General features: G+C 33.0%; 1 protein-coding gene and 1 pseudogene across 1 annotated transcript in view; one reads left to right on the forward strand and one right to left on the reverse strand.

Annotated features, from left to right (window-relative positions):
* EPHA5 (EPH receptor A5) overlaps positions 1-19,854 on the reverse strand; it is a 458,275-nt gene that overhangs the window by 130,213 nt on the left and 308,208 nt on the right. The gene's annotated exons all lie outside the window — the stretch shown is intronic.
* Positions 599-1,048, forward strand: LOC114023597 (annotated as a pseudogene).

Below are 19,854 nucleotides of genomic sequence, written 5' to 3' on the forward strand. Positions count from 1 at the left end.
ATTCCTTCTAAATGCTTTTATACTAATGAAGTTGTTAACAGTTATAAATAGTATGTCTCCACATAGAAATACAAACAGATTAACCTTACTGGATATCTTATGTTTTCTATTTCTTGTTTCTTTTTTTTTACCTTTTGTTTTTGTTGCCCTTGAGTCTTGTATTTGAAGGTCAAATTTTTTGATTCAGCTCTTGTCTTTTCATTAGAAATGCTTGAAAACCCTGTATTTCATTAGATGTCAATATTTTCCCTGAAAAAAAAATATATTCAACTTTGCTGGGTAGGCAATTCTTTGTTATAATCCTAATGCCTTTGCCTTCCAATATATCATATTCCAAATGTTCCAGTTCTTTAATGTGAGAGCTGCCAAATCCTGTGTAATCCTGACTTTAGCAACATGATACTTTAATTATTTCTTTTTGACCGATTGCTATCCTTACTCCTTGATCTGTGAGCTCTAGAATTTGGCTATTATGTTCCTGGGATTTTTCATTTTGGGATCTCTTTCAGGCAGTGATCATGGATTCTTTCAATTTCTATTTTGCACTCTGGTTCTAATATATCAGGAAAGTTTTCTTTAATAATTTCTTGAGTTCCTGACAGCAGACAAGATGGAGGAAGTGGAGCAGAAGAAGAAGCGAACCTTCTGGAAGTTCACCTACCATGGCTTGGACCTGGGTCAGCTGATGGATATGTCCTATGAACAGCTTGTGAAGTTGTACAGCGTTCGATAGCGGCGGTGACTGAACAGGGGACTGTGGTGCAAACAGCATTCCCTCCTGAAGTGCCCGAGGAAGGCCAAGAAGGAGGCACCCCCCATGGAAATACCCGAGGTTTTAAAGACACACCTTCAGGACATGATCATTCTGCCAGAGATGGTGGGAAGTATGGTGGGTGTCTATAATGGCAAGAACTTCAATCAGGTAGAAATTAAGCCTGAGATGATTGGACACTACCTGGGTGAATTCTCTATCACCTACAAGCCTGTGAAACATGGCTGGCTGGGTATTGGAGCCATCCACTCCTCTCATTTCATCCCTCTCAAGTAACCTGGATCCTCACAATAAAAATAAGAAGCTTCTTAAAAAATTAATAATAATAATAATAATAATAATTTCTTGAAAGACGCCATCCAAGCTGTGTTTTTTTTTTAATCATGACTTTCAGGTAGTCCAATAATTCTTCTATTATCTCTCCCGGATCTATTTTCTAGGTCAGTTGTTTTTCCAATGAGAAATTTCACATTTTCTTCTTTTTTAAATTTAGTTTTCTTGTAGCTCCATGTCTTATTTGTTACTAGTTTCTACTCAATCAATTCTAATTTTTAAGGAATTATTTTCTTCAGTGAGTCTTTGTACTTCCTTTCTATTTAGCAAATTCTATTTTTTAGGGAGTTATTTTCCTTCATAATTTTTTGTGTATCTTTTCCCATGTTATTCACTCTTTTTCATAATTCTTTTGCACTACTTTCATTTCTTTCCCCATTTTTCTTCTTTAATTTGTTTTATAATTTTTTATGTTATCCCAAGAATTCTCTTTGGGCCTAAGAACAAATTACATTTTTTTGTTTGAGGCTTCACATGTAGCCATTTTGACACTATTGTCCCTTCTATTTTTATGCCTTGATCCTCCCTATCACTATAGCAACTTTCTATAATGAAACTCTTCTTTTTTTTTTGCTCATTTTTCTGCCTTTTTTATAACTTGGTGACTCTGGTCCTGCACTTTCCCATGTTTTTTGTGCTGGGGCTCCAGGTCTTCTGCTGGCTTTCACTGGGCTTCAAGGCTCAGCTGCTTACTTTCTCTGGAGGGTAGGCTTCCATGCTGGCTTATACTGTCCATTTTTTTTTTTTCATTCAGGATTAAACTCAACTTTGCTGGATAAGTTATTCTTGGATGCAACCTCAACTACTTTGCTATTTGAAATGTAATGGTCCAAAACCTATGGTCTTCTAGTGTAGAAGCTAGTAGGTCTTATGAAATCCTGATTATTTTTCTCCAGTATTTAGATTGTTTTGTTGTTGTTGTTATTTGCAATATTTTATCTTTAATTTGGAAATTTTGAAACTTGACCATGGTATTCCTGTAAGTTTTCTTACTAGGATCCTTTTCAGGTGATGATTGGTGGATTCTTTCTATTTCTACTTTACTTCTTGTTCTAGAACTTCAGGACAATTTTCCTTAACAATTTCTTGTAATATTATATCCAGATTCTTTTTTTAAATCATAACTTTCAGGTACTTCAAAAATTCTTATATTTTCTCTCCTTGATCTGTTCTCCAGATCAGTTGTTTTTCTAATGAGATGATTCAGATTCTCTTCTAACTTTTTTCTAGTTTTATTATATCTTGCTGTCTTATAATGTCATTTGATTCCACTTACCCAGTTCTAGTTCTCAAGGAATTATTTTCTTTCTTAAGATTTTCTTTCTCTTTTTTTCTAGTTGGTTAACTTTCTTTTCATAATTTTATTGTTTCACTTTTATTTTTTCTAGATTTTCCTTATTCTATCTTATTTGATTTTTGAATTCCCTTTTATTTTCTTTCTTAAGATTTTGTATCTCTTTTTTTTAATTGGTTAACTATCTTTTAAATAACTTTTTCAATTGCTTTTATTTTTTTTTACATTTTTCCTCATTATCTCTTATTTGATTTTTGAATTCCTTTTTAAGTCCTTTCAAGATTTCTTTTTTGGCTTGTGATTATTAGATGTTGCTCTTTAAGATAGGAGTGTCTTTTTTTTTAACCTCACTATCTTCCTCTGAATATGAATCCAGATCTTCTTTTACACCAAAGTAGCTATCAATGGTCTAGTTCTTTTTAATTTGCTTGCTTATTTTTAATTTATCTTATTTTATTTTATCAACTTAATTTCATATTATTAAATTTTAGTCCCAAGTCCTAGGTGATGTTGACCTAGGCCATAGGTCCTTCTTACTGTTGTTTTCTGAATTCTGTCTAGGGCTCAACCTCAGGAAATCCTCTCTTCTTCCCTTAAACCCCATCCTCACTGTACCTAAAATGTCATTGCTGTCTGCAATATAGTTGTACAGCATTCATTGGCCTTGTACTTCCACCTACTTCTCTACCACCACAGCCCAGGATCATGTCTGGTCAGCATTACTAGGCCAGACTTCTGGAAACAGCAAGTGATCCTTTAATCCTCTCTCACTCAGCTGTCTGTTGTTCTTTAGATGAAAGTTTATGAAATAAAAGTTCATGAGGTGGAAGTTCCTGAGTCTGTCAAGTAAAAATTCCTGACTTGAAATTTCTTGAGGGTACAACATCACTAATGTGAAAATATGTCTAATAGGAATGTATATGTATAGCCTATATCAGATTGCATGCCATTTTGGGGAGGGAGGTGAGAAGGGAGGGTAAGAATTTAAAACTCAAAAGTTTATGGAAGTGATTATTGATAATTCAAAATAGATTAATTTAAAAAATTAAAAAAAATAAATTGTATAAACATGAGTATGGAATTCCACATACTCTAAAAAAATTCTTGAAGGGGCTACTTTTTTTTTGATTTGGTGGAGTTGGCCTGGAGGTGTTTACACTTCACTCTGGCCAAACCTCAGTCCCTGGAGTTTTCTCTGAGGTTCTCTTAAGATGTCTTAGGAGGATGATTTCTTTATCCCTTTATTTTTGTTTTTCTACATTGATTTTGTGGTGATTTTTTTTTGTCTGTTTGTAGAGAAAATCTGGAGAACCTGGAAATTTCTGACTTACTCCATCATCTTCTCAGAATGCACCCCTTCTCCATATCATTTCACAGATGAGGAAAATGAAATAAACAGAATTAAGTGATTTGCTCAGGGTCACATAGCTAGTAAGTGTCTAAGCTCAGAATTGAACTCAGGAAGATGAGTTTTCCTGATGCCAGGCTTGGCACTCTATCCACTGTAACACTTAGCTGCCTAGTAAAGGGGTCATAATGCTTCTATACAGTGGAGTCAAAGTGTATTCCTGATCATAGTAGCACAGACTTAGGGCTAGAAGGTATTTCAGAGATCATTTAGTCCAACACACATATTATACAAATGAGGAAACTGGAGTCCAGAGAAGGTAAATTACTTGCCTAAAGTCACAAAGTTATAATTTGTGAGAATGAGGATTCAAACTTAAATCCTCTGACAACAAAACCAGGCTTGTTCACATTGTATCACACTACCCACTACCCTCCTCATGCACACCTGGTTCAAAATAGAAAATTTTGAAACGATGTCAACGCAAAGTATTGTAATGTTTGGTAATGAGTCCCTCTCTGGGGCAAGACTAGAAGGAATGGAGGTGAATAGAGATAGGGAATAAAAGAAATCCTGTAAAAAAGATTTATGCAAAGTCATCTCAGTAGTAATAGTTTGGTACAATAAGATGCTTTGGCTTTAGTAAATGGTTTTGCTGAAGAGGTAGCTTCACCTTCAGGAAAGCTTTATAATTCTTAAACATAAGACAGGCTGATTATATTTGGCAGTATGAAAACTCACATATGTTGCATTTGGATGAACAAGAATCATTTTTCTCTTGCTTCCACATCTTCCTTTAAAAAACAAAAAAATGAAAACTGTAGGTAGGTAGAATGCTTCATCATCGGTCTTTTGGAATCCTGATTGGTCATTTTATTCATCACAGTATTTAAGCCTCCCAAAGTTCATTGTCATTAAAATTTTTTTTATTGTATGAATTATTTTCCTGGTCCTTCTAACTTCACTTTTCATAATTTCATATGAGTGTTCCCAGGTTTCTCTGAAATCATCCTTTTCATCCTTTCTTACACCACTATAATATCTCATTACATTCAAATAAAATGATTTGTTTAACCTTTCCTCAATTGATGGGAATCTTCTTGTTTTCTATTTCTTACTCCTACAATAAGACCTGCTAAAATATTTTTGTGTGTATGTTCATGTGTGGTTTTTTAAATTCATTTGATATCTTTGGTGTATAGGTTATAACTTTTTTTACATCTTTATTCTTCTTGGCCGCTCCACAGCACTACGACACTACTGATGACCTCCTTAGTGTCCTTTCTTTTCTCTGGTTTTTCATTACATTGACCTCTCTTGGATCTATTTTTACCTATTCGATCACTGTTTATTCTTCTTTGGTAGCTCTTCATCTATAGTATGGCCCCTGTGTATTTACAGCTGTACATCAACATCATGTTCTATTCGTATTTTTTCATTTGGGAATCACATCAACTCCCATGGGATCAATAATTATCTCTATGAAGAAGACTTCCAAATCTATATGTTCAGCCGTCATCTCTACTGAGTTCAAATCCTACATCAACAACTACCTATTAGACATTTTGTAATGGATTTCCTATAGGGGTCTCAAATAAAACTGGTTCAAAATAACACTCATTATGTTTTCCTAAAAGCCCATCCCTTTCAAAACTTCCCTATTATTATAAAGTACATCTTTCTGTTCACTCAGGTTTACAACATTGGTGTCTCCACCAAATCTTCTCCCTCAAAGAGAATTGATATATCTCATTGTTATTAATGTGACTACATAAGTTGGTCCTGAGTCTTTTTTTCTTATCTATTATGGGATAGGACATCAAGTAATCTAGCCCATTAGAATTGTATATGAAAAAAGATCACAAATAGGCAACAATTGAAGATCTAGAGAAAACAATTGATCCACAGAACCATGACTGTTCAATTATCATCAGAAAATATCTTGGTATGAAAATAATATATTTCTATGAAATATTTCATCTAATAATTTCAAAGCATTCCAAAATATTTTTGAGCTTTTATAATCCAGAATAAAATGGAAATGTGTTATTTAATACAAGAATTAACTAGGTTGGTATTTAAAGATGTACACACATAGTTAACTGAGTCAGTTATTCACTATCACTCCGATAAGGTATTTCTTTTTCTGTGTCACCTTATGTAAATCCAAGTGTACTGAAAGGATGTATACAACTCCCTATAAACTCTGATTATAGGTCAAAGGTGCAGTGAAAAAAAATAGAATTATAGAATAATAAAACCAGAAAAAAACTCTCATTATTCCCAATTTCTCTACAAATAATTTCAAAATTTCTGCAGAAATATTAGATCAAAAATTAATAAAAAAAATTAGGATCACAAAAGCTTTTTTTTTTCTCCTGAGTTACTTTTAGGTTTTTGTTTGTTTTTTATTGAAGAAGAAATAGAGTCTGGAAGAATAAGACCAAATCAATGCTGATTGTCTTATTTTAGATTTTTTTTTACCATAGTCTTCCCAATATAAGGACATACAATACTGTTACTGTGACTTTCTATCTTTGATTTCTGTGCCTTTGCAAGGAGTTGCCAATGCCTGACTGGAACTGCATCCTTATCATTACCTCAGAAACTGTAGCATCTTTCAAGATTCAGCTCCAGTGTCACCTCCTTCATGAAGCTTATTTTCACCCATCCTCAGTTGTTAGCACCTCCAATTTCTTTGCAGAGTTCATATTTACTTTTTTGGTGTACATGTTGCTACATACACAATGCCAACTAACCCTCCTCCCTCAAAGGTAATTTCATTGAGGGAAGGGACCATTTGATCTTTGAATCCTCAGTGCCTAACACATAAATGTCCAATGAATGAAAGCATAGATAAATCTATGCTCTTATATAACAACAACAGAAAATGTAAAGCTGAACAGAAACAAGCTCTGATCTTAGGGGTATTCCACTAGCAATTCCATCCAGTTTGACACACAAACATTGCAGTCATTCATCTAGTTTTTAATCCCCTTAATTGCCTCCTTACATCTTTTAAACTAGAATAGCAAAAGAGACTTTACCAACCATTTTGTTAAAATTGAAGGATAATATAACTTTGGTGTTTTTTGGATCTACCAAATCTAGTAACTTTGTCAAAAAATAAATAAGGTTAGTATTGAATGACCAGCTCTAAATAAAACTCTGCTGGCTCTTCATGATTACTGCTTTCTCTTACTAGCTTTTCCATAACTGTCCCTTTGCAAATATCTTTTAAAATTTTGCCAAAAATGCAAACCATACTCATTGTCCTAAGTTAGTGTACTCTATTCTCTTACTTTAAAAAATCTGGACATTTGCCCTTTTTCTGTCCAGTAGTGTTTCTCCTGCTGCTTTTCATCATCTTTCAAATATTATTTACAGAGGCTTAGCAATCCTATCTGTCACTCCTGTACTATCCTAGTATTTAGTCCAACTGGACCTGGTTAATTGAGCTCAATAAGAACAGTGAGGTCTTCTCATAGTATCCCAGCTTTACAGCATGCTCTCAGATCTGCTTATTGTATTAGTATCTTATTTACATTTATGCAAGCTTTCCCCCTTCAAAATAGGTGTGTAACAGCTTTACCTGAATGTTAAAAGGTATCAGGAAGGAATAGCAAAAAAACAGTGCTCTCTTTTTGCTACATCATCACCTTCCTACTCTTTATCATTCCACAGGATTTTCTTCATCTTTCCATCAGCTGCTATTTAATTCCAAATAAAATAAAAATATTCCAATGAGAGTCTGATAACTTTTTTCAACTTGCTGGAAAATTTCCTTTTAAACTACTACTGCCACTCCACATAATGAAGCAATCTATCTCACTAATGAATTCTAATGCTGAAGAAAAATTACTGAACATTCTCTACTGAGTCACAGGCTACCAACCTTACTGACTTTCTGCTTCTGCCTCTCTGTGGATTAGGGTGACTTCTCCAAAATATCCAGGAGAATGGAAAAATGAACATATAAATTATTTCCCTAAAAGATAGTGGTTTATTATTGAGGGGAAAAAGATTATTCACCACTATTCCCCAATTCTCTTCCTGCTACAGAATTTGTTATATATATATATATATATATATACACATACATGTATAAATATATATGCATATGTATGTATATATATATAAACATCCAACTGTCCATAATAACCACATAAAAAATCCAGAAAACTCAATGTAATGACAATAATCTGACTTGCACTTGGGTCATAAACTCTGAGCACCTCAGGCAATTCCACAATGCTTAGGAGCATCATTAAATGTGCCTTTTATTACTAACCATTAACACACAACTTACTGTCACTACACATTTTTGATTTGTATAACGGTGCTGCAGGATCAGTACAGAGATATTTATCAACTGTAACAGTTTTCTGTTTGCTAGTGGAGAGGGAGGTGGTGCATTGATTATTTCATACATATGGAGTCAAGGTTAATCCTTATAGTCTTGGGAAAAGGAAGTGGTGTGAAAGCATAATAAATAATCATACTTAGCATTTATATAGCCTTTTCAACCTCAAAAAATTTAATAAGGGTAAAGAACATTGAAAAATCAAAGTATAACAGCACTTTTTACCTCTTTGTTCTGTGTTACATGACCATATGGAAAGGTCTCAGGTATGCAATTAATATGACAGCATAGAAATACCAAAAAGGGGATGCATTCTGGAACTGGGATGTTTAATTATTAACTCAATACACTAAGACCTGAAGATTATTTTGTCTTGTTTTCAATGTGGGTAGAACCCTCCAGCAAAGCAGATGTCAACTTATCTATGATCTGAGAGTCAAATCCTTGAGATTTGCCTAAGGTATGTTGAGGTCAAATGATTTGTACATTGTCACCCTAAATAACTATCAGAGGCAGGATTTTAACTTGGCTGTTTCTGAAGACAAGGCAAACACTGAATCTACACTGCCACAATGCCTCTTAAATAATGAATGTCATCAACAATTTAGAAATCAACACAAATGACTAAACTTGGCTTATAACTATTGTCATCTAAAATTACTTGATAAAAATAATATGACAATATACACATATAATACTTTGATGTTTTCAAAGTGCTATACAAATAATATACATATATGTATATATGTGCATATATATGTATAAATTCACATACATATATTCTCCTTTGAGCCTTACAACAATCCTATAAGCATGTAAGGGAAGTAGTACTATAATATCCACTTTATAGATGAAGACATGAGGTTCAAAATGACTTGCCCAAGACCAAACTAATCAAATGCCTGAAGCCAAATTCGCATTCATCTTCTTGACTCCAAGTCTAGTGCTCTATTCACTACACTACCAACTATATACAACTTCTCTGGAACTCTTTCTGAATCTCCATCAGAGGTTCTTCTGAAGAGACTGTTCAGGTATGCTATAGGATTGTCTGGGAAAGAAAGCAAGCTCAACAGTTTAATTTGTCAGGAATCAAAATGCGTATTTCCTTCAAATGGCTGAGGAAAGAATATCACTACTAAAAAGAAAGTTTTGAAAAATGGATAAATGCATATGTGGATGGATTGAAATATGAGGACTATTACAGATAGTTTGTCACATTGAGGTGAAGCTTATATAGGTACATTAGGATGCTAAGAAAATAAAAATATCTGCTTATGTGATTGACTTGGACATTTGAGTGAAGATCTTTTGGGTCTACTGGAAAAGCAAAATAGTATGTGTCAATATTTTATGGTTCATTCAATTAGAGGTTAATATGTGATATATGGTCATTTTACATTCCAACATCAAATTACAATATATTTTATTAACTTGTGACTCATTTTTACCCTAAGGGAGAATAAGGAGCAAGCATCCCCATCTGGAAAATACAAGTCCCAAATAGCAGCAGAATAAAAGGAAAATATCTTTGCAATGGCTACAGAAGTAATATTGAACACAATCAAGATTACAACCATCATAGTTCTAGAAAGATTAGTATTAACAATCTGGAGGAATCTTTCTGTTTTGGATGGAACACAATCCCACAAATCCCTAATCTGATGCCTAATGTTGGTATAGAGGTGAGTAATTGGAGGTTTTGGCAATGAAGAACAAGTTATTGCTGACTCTATGACAGAAAATGTTCTAGGATGGTTGCTGCAAAGGTTTATATTTGAATTTTAGGGCTAGAGTTAGAATTTTTTCCCCTGAATTGACTATTTGGTGATGACTTTGGGGAACATTGCATTTAGTGTTAGGGAAATTGATTTTTCTCTTCTTCCCTTTATCTACTTCCATTAAAAAGTATGGAAAGTATAGCTTGATGATATCAATTGTCTTGTTTTCCTGCATTTATATACCTAACACTTACAATACTTTCTGGCACATGGTAAACAATTAATAAATGATCTATGCAGTCATTTTTCATACAAATTAAACAACAGGACAAAAACAGGTTGCTGCTGAAGAGAAACATATAGGTTAGAAACAAAAAAAGTCATATACTACTGTTTCCCTTTCCTTTACCATCTCAGATCAGCAAGAAGTATGCCTTATAAAGTCAAATGTAGCAGCAATAAGAAGAGGGGGAAAAGAATAGAATCCTTGAAGGTAATGAATATAGGAAAAACAAAACAAGACCAAACTGGATCTCTAAGCAAATAATTTACCCTCTTTAGCATCAGTTTCCTTGTCTGTAAAATGAATGAGTTGGACTTAAATGGCCTTTAAGTTCCCTTTTAGCTTTAAATCTATGTTCCTAGAGTCCATACATCTAGGTTACTTTATAGAATGATACTGTTTGTGCTACTTCCACTTAGTTTGTGCTTTCTGCTCTAAATTCTCTGTTCTTACTCTTCCCTTTCCCTCATACATACGTATATATATATATGGACATATATATATATATATATACATATACAAAGAATGAGAGATATTTCAACACTTAAACACATCAATAAATGAAGTGAGGGCTACAGTAGAGAGGTTCCATGAATAGAGTTCTGAAAGTCAGAAGGATAAGGTATTAGCATACCAGTCATGGAATCCACTTACTCTGATAGGTGATGGACTAGTTATGATAAAAATCAATCATAGGACCCTGATCACAACAAGACAACTCAGGCTTGGAATTTCATTCCCTCAGCAAAAAAGCATTTACCAAATACCTACTATGTAATAGACACTGTACTAAGCCTTTGGGAAACAAAGAAATGCAAAAGACTGTTTGTCTTTGTCCTTGAGGAGCTCACAACCTAATGGGCAGATATCAAATAAACAAATATGTATGAAGAAGTTATTTTCAGGATTGATAGGAAATAATGAAAAGAGGAAAGGCACTAGAATTAAGATGGATTGGGAAAGACTCCTGAAATCTACATCCCTCTATAGTCTAAGTTCTATGACCAGTTCTATAACAAGTCCTGAGTACAAATTCCTGATTCATATGCAGCATCATACATCTAGAGCTAGAAGGAACTTTGAGGTTCTTTAATTCCTTTATTTTGCATATAAGGAAACTGAGGCTATGAGAGGCTGACTCGTTCAAGGTAAAATAAAAAAATGATTAGCAGAGTCAGAATGAAACTTAGGTTTTATGACTAAAATTGGTCTATTGTCCACAGAAATATGCTGCTAAAGACTTTCGCTACTGGATACATGAATTGATATTATTTGGGAACTGTGCTGTGTTGCATAAGACAATTGGACACTGCATAAGTTGAATAGTGTGTTTCCTAGAATGTGTGGGACTATATCACCTTGGATAATGTACTGGTCTTCTGTGATTCTGGGAGAGGTTGTGACCAAGAAGCCAAAGGAATGATATTTTATTATGCATTGTTTAATTTGATTATATGTTTTTTTTAATCAATTCTACAGCAATAGTAAAATAGGACCATATTTAGTATCCAAGAGTGTCAGTCCATCACTATATGAAGTTGATTTCATTATGTCATAACTCAATTCTAGCAAGGTTATGGATAAGTGGGATTTGGTAGAGGTAAGGGCTCTAGGATACTTTCTATTGGATAAATCTCCTAATTCATTACCCCTAAAAAAAGAAATATAGGCCTAAACTCTATGATGCTTCTGCAATTTGGTTTTTGCTTAAATATTTAGAATGCTAGTTTTTCAAATTTTAACATAGCTTCATTCCTAGATTGTAACTTCATACTAAGTTATAAGATCTTTGAGTGTCAGGACAATGTTTTATAGATTTTGTATTCTCCATAGGGAAAGTAAAGGAAATAAAACTTTATATAATTCCTACTACATTGCAAGCTCTGTGCTAAGCTCTTTACAAATGTTATCTTATTTGATCCTCACAGCAACCCTGTGATGTAGGTATTGCCATTATTCCCATTTTACACTTGAGGAAAATGAGGCAAACAGAGGTTAAGTGATTTTTTTCAGAGTCATTAAGCTAGTAAGTTTCTAAGGCTGGATTTGAACTCAGGTCTTCCTGACTCCAGGTCCAGTGCTATATCCATTGTGTCACCTAGCTGCCTCTATAACAACTGACACAGTGCACATAGTAGGAGCTCAGTGTTTTTTAAACAAGTGAAGGAGTGTTTAAAAAAAGGGTGCCATGTAAGGGGAAAAAAAGCATCTTACTAATAAATTAACTTCTCAGATAGCTCTATAATCCTCAGTTTGAATCTTGGCCCTGATACTTATTTTATTTGTGTGATCATACCTCTCTGATTCTGTTTCCTTGTCTACAAAATGAGATATTGAGATTAGATGGCCTTTAAAGTTTCTCCCAACTCTGAATCTGTGATTCTCTGACCCATTAATCTTAATGTTCCTTCCATTAGTACAGAATACAACCCATTTATGCCTAACCATACTGTCATTCTTTTCCATGTATTTTCATAAGTAACACTGGGGGTAACAGGGCCCTCTTGACTTTGTTTTGACCTCATGAGGATACCAGTGAAGCATGGCCTATGCATTAGTTATCCTTTGTTATCCTTATGAGACCAAATTCTTCTTCTTTTTTTTTTTGCAATTATTTGTTTAATGACACCACAAACTTCTGTTCTTTATTTGCCATGTTACAGGTCACTCACATATGTTGCATGCCTTTCTACTGTTCTCTAAGTGATTATGATTTTTAATTATTTGGAGAGGAGACTGTAGTTTTATGTGACTTTGAGTTATATAACATTCCCCACAAAATAAAGTTATTTAAAAGATTGGCCTTTAATTCTGGGACAAGTTTAATATAATTAAAGGAGCTATGTGATTTAGTAAAAAAAAAAATTCTCCCCCTACATTTAACCCTGGGCCCAAATCTCAATCAATATATATGAATGCATGTATGTGTGCATATGCCTACATACATATTTACACACATGCAGATAGATAGATAGATAGATAGATAGATAGATAGATAGATAGATAGATAGATAGTTATAATGTGTGGATATGTGTAACAAGTGGATAGATAGAGAATTCTATTTTTCTATATTATGGCATATATTTAGGTCTATATCATCTCTTTCTATCCATATAACTTCTCTATATTTATAAGTACTGACACATGAACTCTATAATTTCTCTAGCTAACTGTATGCCATAATATAAACAGAAGGAATTGCCCATCATGTTTTTTTTCCTTCATCTATAGAGAGTTAAGTCAAATTTTTGAGAAGTAATGGCTCTGTAGTGTACTCAGGTTTCATACAAATAAAATAATGTAATCCACTAATAGGATCATCTGGAGGACCTCACCATCTAACGTAATCTGTCTTCAAATTCTATCTTCCTATTCTAGATTTCCTTTTAGCAGCAAATACCTTTGTCAAGTATGCCAGTATAAGTCAATTCATTAAAATAGAAACTAAGACAGCCTAGAAACCATATCAGTTAGCAAACACTTGATATCCCTTTTAAGTGGATAGATACCACAGTGAAGGGAAATGCTGTTGTTTAAAATATAAAACCATTTGAACAATGACAAAGAAGAATGGTAGAAATTATGGGCAGTATCGCATCATAAAGTAGTCTAAAGCAATAGAAGGGAAAACAAGTGTAATGAGGGCTTGGCAAGAGATCCAACTAAGTAAAGTCATTCACAAGGACATTTAAGGATAAAACTGGAAGGTGTTATAAGAAAATGAAGGAGGATATACATGCATACACACATACATACATACACACATATGCTTTCACACTGAGTAGAATGAAACTACCAGTTTGGATTGTAATATCCCAGTCCCACATGCCCTTCCAAAAGAAGTAGATTTGGTACTAAAGAATATTCTCTCAGTGATCTTGTATGTCTTTGAGTCATGGTTTTGACCTTGAATGCCAAAATGTAAAGGATACTAGTAATAACTGTGGACCTTAATAATGAAAATAATTAAGCTTAACATTTAAGTAGAAAAACATGCAGTTAAAATTGGAAATTCCGGAATTCTGTGTGTCCTTCCCACACCTACTCTCAGTGGAGTGGTGTGATAGCATGGGTCATACAATTTCTGCCAGTTGAAAAAAATGTTAATTATAACTCTGCCTATAGAATATTTATATCTCTAAATAACTAAATTTGAAGATTATTCAAAAGGCAATGAAGGCTTGTGTAGTTAAAAAATGTCAGCAGATATGTAAGAACGTTTAAAAAAATGAGCAATCATAATGAAAACAAAGGGCAAATGAGTAACATTCTATATACTCTAAGTAGTGTTAGAAAAACACAAGAAATGCTGCTATCATGTGGATGGATCCTTTATAGTTAATTTATGTGAGAAAATGGATGAGAATCACAGAGTAGGTATGGGGGAACTGTGATCTACATAATTGGAGGACTTAGCCACATCAAGCAGATCAGAGATCAAATGCATTGGGGAATCTGGAATATTCTTAAGCTACAGGACCACTGTGAAAATCAAGGTCATGACTTCTTAAGTGTATGAAGCCTGCTACTTAGCAAGTAGACACTTTTCATCCTTTATGGGGTTTGGAGAAAAGGATAATAATGACTTCCACAAAACTAATTCCAGAAACAGAGCACCTTGAATCAGGTTAGGATCATCTGGAGGACAGACAATATTATGTCTCATTTCATTTCAACAGAAAACTGAAACATCAAATTAAATATATATTAATTAACCCCTCATTTGCAAATCACTTAGGCTTTCAGAAATTTTTCCCTAATTTGCAAAATAAAGATAATAATACTTGTTCTACCAATATGAAGAAAACATTTTACAAATCTATCACTTTGTAAAGATTTTTTTTAACTTCAGTTTTTGGTTCAAACCTATGGATCTATAAGTGTGGGGAAATCCTTGTACAAAAACTTTTTCTGCTAGATTTATCAATTAACAATTTATCAATAAGATTGATAGATAGATAGCTTATATAACATTTAGGACATTAAGAAGTTAAATAACTTGTCCATATTCAATTGGCAATGCTTGAATATTTATCACAAGTTTTCTTGACCCCAAAGGAAAATGATGTACTCACTGGTACTCACTCTTTCACTGTGACTATGTCTCTCTGTCTCTATCTCTTAATCTTAATCTATCTGTGTCCCTCTTCCTCTCTCCTTCTATGTCTTATTGTCTCTCTGTCCTGGTCTCTCTATCTCCATGCCTCTCCATTCCTCTCTCTCTCTTTCTATCTCTCTCTCCTGTTGTTATCAACAATCTATGACCAGCTAGAATTCTTGGAAACATATAGCTGTTGGATATTAGAAATTAATAGTGAAGTGGAGATCATTAGACCTGACTTCTAGTCCTGGTTTTGTCCATTACTCCCTGTGTCATCTTAGATCCATTGATCTCTTTGGATCTAAAATTATTTATTGGTTACGTGAGGGATTTGGAATAGATGATTTCAAATGGCTCTTTCAGTCTTCCAAAAGTGTTCTCATTCTTATGCAAACTCTCTGTGATTATAAGAGAATATTAGCATGACATAAGTTATGATGAAAGGGATGGTTTCAGAGAAGAACATAAGAAATTCCATAAACTTTGGTAGAGTGCAATTAACAAAACAGGAGAAATATTTATACAATAACAAAAACAGTATAAAGACAAATAAATCTAAAAGACTTAAAAGCTGATCAAGGAATGGGCCAGTCACAAGTTGATAAGGAAGCAATCTTCCTACCTTCTGACAGAGAGGAAATAGGCTCAAAAGGCAGAAATTTTTGGAACATGGACAATAGCAGCATTTGTTTTGTTTGGTTGTACATATGTGTTACACAACTTTTTCTTTTCCCTAAGTTTGGGGAAGTGGGAGGGAGAGAGACCCTAGAGATAGAATCCAACATTGCCCCCTCCAAAACAAAAAGAAACAAAAACAAAAAAGAAAGCTTAAAGCAAGAAAGAATCATGGGTAAGGAGGATAGTTTTAGAAGTTGCATGTTAAATTTATTATCTACTTAAAAAGACAAACAAACAAGATAATAAAGATATATGAAAGTTTCATGTTTTCAAATACAATCTTCACCTGTTCTATATTGTATAAGGAAGTGCTTGTTTTGTTGGGTATATATAAAATTCTGAATATAGAAAATGGAAAATAAAATGGAAAACAAAACAAAAATAAATCTTCTATAAATGCTCTAGAGTAGAAATATAAAGTATAGGGCAGAACAATAATAAATTAAAGGGGGAAGCCAGGGTTTCCTCCTCATCACTTTTTTCTAATGCCTTTTTCATGAAAAATTGAAATGATGACTAAAATAGTTAAGCGAAGTTAATTATATATTGCAACTCAGTCCTTCCTCCACTTGTAGGAACCATACAAATAAGAAGAATTTTATGTAAAATAGTCTTTAGCATAAGCCATGTTGTATTTGACTAGAACTTGCTATTCTAGGCAGATTCATCCCTTTAGGTGGAGTTTATTCAGTAAGATTTGCTATAGGGAAAACATTTAGCTTGGTTTCATTTTATTCTTGTGTTATTATTTGATATGTGAAGATATATCTTAAGGCTTCTCATCAACCCCAGTCTTTGTTTTAGAAGTTCCAAAAAGAGGTAAGAGAGAATCTTCACTAGCAGTTATAAACAAAAGTTATAACTTTTAAAAATTCCTTATTCACTTACAAGTTAAGCCACCATTCTCTTAAAAATAAAATTCCATTTGCTTAAAGGATCTTGTGATCAAATCACTGTGATTAAATCTAGTCTGAGTGAGATGATGGGATATTGATAGTAGCAATCCAAAAATTCAAATTAAAGAGAGAAGAGTTGAACTGCTCTTGTGTTTAGAGTTTGCTAATTTGTATTTTAATCTATTTCTTTTTCATTTTCTGAATAAGCACAGTAGTCAGGAAAATAACTTTGACTTCCATAGTATGGTGCATATTTTAAAATGAAAATTTTGTTAAGTTCATGTATTTTAAACATTGTCAAATCAAATTATATGTGTGTGTGTATATATATATATATATATATACATATATAGCATACTGCTTAAAGGAGGATTCATAGTAATCGTAAGTAACCTGTGCTATTTAAGCATGTGATTAGTTAGGATAACTAATTTGCATTTACTGAGGACTCATAATACCTTTTGATCAATTATACAATACCATAGTTTTGATTTTTTGTCATTTCCTCAGTCATATTCTCCACTTCTTTTTATTCTCTGGTGAATAAATCATCTAATGCTTTAAATTTGTATATTTCCCTCATAATTACCTGGTAGGAAAACAAAAAGATCTTTGTAACATTGATGACTATCAATAAAACATATGAATGACATCCTAGGTTTTTATATTTTTTTCCTGGTTGCCTGAGGCATTGTGATGAGCCATTTTAAAAATGTGAATAAAAAGACAGAAAATGAAAATGAAGCAAAGTGTTATGATAACATCATCAAACCCAAAGAGCAGCAGAAAGATAAATCAGTAGTCTATCCCATGTTACGAAAATGAGTTGTTCTATAGCAGTTGTATTAATGTATTATTGAGGACAGGCAAGATGGGGAAAAGAGACAGGCTAGTCAGGAATTAGTACCAGAGGTCCTAAAAAAGAAAATAAAGGAGAAAGACACACAGTGTATATTGTTTATATCCTCTATATAAAATTAATGGAAAGGCTTTAAATACATACACACATATTTATATACCCAAATATGTATATGCGTTATATAAATATATACACATGTACATACATATATAATACACACACATATATGTATATATCTATATCTATATAGATATGTATCTATATCTACATATAATTTTCTGAAGAGTAAAATTATCAGCTAACTGCAGAGCTGAAACTTAAACTTATGACCCCCCAACTCCTAGTCTAGTGTTTACCTACTTGTTAAAAAGCCAATTACCTTAGTTTGACTTAATTAAATAATATTAAAATAGAGCCTTGCATATAATGTTGAATAAATGGTTGCTTGTTTGAGTGAATAACATGGAAGAATCATAACATATGCACTAGAAAAAATGTAATTTTATCACTTGAAGAAGCTTTAGACATCTTATATGATTTTGTTACAACAAATATCCTTAAATCATTTTTAAAAGTTAAAGAAAACTCAGTCACACTATGACATTTTCTATAGAATATACAGAGAAGTAACTGAGGGCAAGAACTATCTAGCTTTAGAGACTAAAATTGTGTATAATATATAGTAATGTCTAATAAATGCTTAGTGATTGCTGGATTATTTTTCAACCTACAAAATGAACAATTAAACCTCAATGACTCATTTCAATGACTTGACTCAACTTCCATTGTTAAACATTACTGTCTGGAATGACATTTGATACTGGTAGTATGTTTATTATTTCAAAATAAATTACTCCAACTTCCAAAAATTTTACCCAATAGGTTTTGGTTTCGTGGGGCACTATGACCTAAGCAAAATAAAATATAAAATAATTATCAATCATCCTGATATTTGTGAACATAAACTAAAAAAATAAGCTTTCTAGTTTTTTTAGTAAAGGTATCCCATCCATAGAACCATGATCAATATCCAACATCTATTGTGTATCAGTCACAGTGCTAATCTCTATAGATACAAAAATCAAAATAAGATAGATCTTCCTCTCAGTTTTAAGCTATTCTATGAAACTTTAATCTCTAAAGATACAAAAATCAAAATAAGATAGATCTTCCTCTCAGTTTTAAGCTATTCTATGAAACTTTAATCTCTAAAGATACAAAAATCAAAATAAGATAGATCTTCCTCTCAGTTTTAAGCTATTCTATAAAACTTTCATAGGGTGAACAGATTTGATTTTTTTAACTTTTAACATATTTCTTGTGTCAGAATTATATAAGATGTCTAAGGACAAATAATAAGAGGGAGCTAGAGAGGTATCATTCCAATAGTACACAAAAGACAATTTATAACTTAGAGTGCGATTTATTCAGGCATTGTCATATAATTTTATACTTTTATTCCAGGCTCTGAGTATTTTACCAAGCTAATGGGGTTCAAAATTAAAAGGTGTATGTGTATGTGAGAGATCCTAGAAATTATTATTAACTTTATAGGATTTGTTGTTCTTTCTTCTGCCCATCACTTATACATACTCAAGTAATAATAACAGAAAAAATGCAATCCAGTGAGATTTCAATTGTTTTGTTTAGGTTGTTAAAAAAGATATGTTCTATCTATACAAGATATAAAAGTACAGCTCTAATCAATAAAGAACCCCTGTTAATCTTTTTAGTAATTCAATGAATGACACCACTGGGACCCTGTTATGCAATATCCAAATTGCCATTTTCTAAAATACATTTCAATCCCAGTATTAATTAATCTACTTTCAAGAAAGACTTTAAACTTACTGAAATGTCACCCTATTGAATTGAAAGGATTCAGAATTTTGACTTCCCCATTGCCAGTGATGGTTGAGAAGAATTACAGTTAGAGGACCTTTGGAAATTTGTTGGAGCTAAGACTGAAAACTGCAGCTTTTCTAGAGATAGATGAGTGCTGAAAACAAGAGCTATCATTGAGAGCCCAATGTGTTTTCACTCTTCCTAGCAAATACCCAAAGGAAAGTAAATCAAGGAAAATGGTGATGTTTTATTAGCTTTTAGATTAGTATGGTGCAGCAACTTAGGGAAAGTATACTTCAAGATGAGGCGTTCTTTTTTCTGTGTCATGGATCCCATTGGAAATCTAGTGAACCTTATGAT

This window comes from Vombatus ursinus, unplaced genomic scaffold (assembly GCF_900497805.2).
Source record: "Vombatus ursinus unplaced genomic scaffold, bare-nosed wombat genome assembly UNPS02014818.1, whole genome shotgun sequence".
Lineage (NCBI taxonomy): Eukaryota > Metazoa > Chordata > Mammalia > Diprotodontia > Vombatidae > Vombatus > Vombatus ursinus.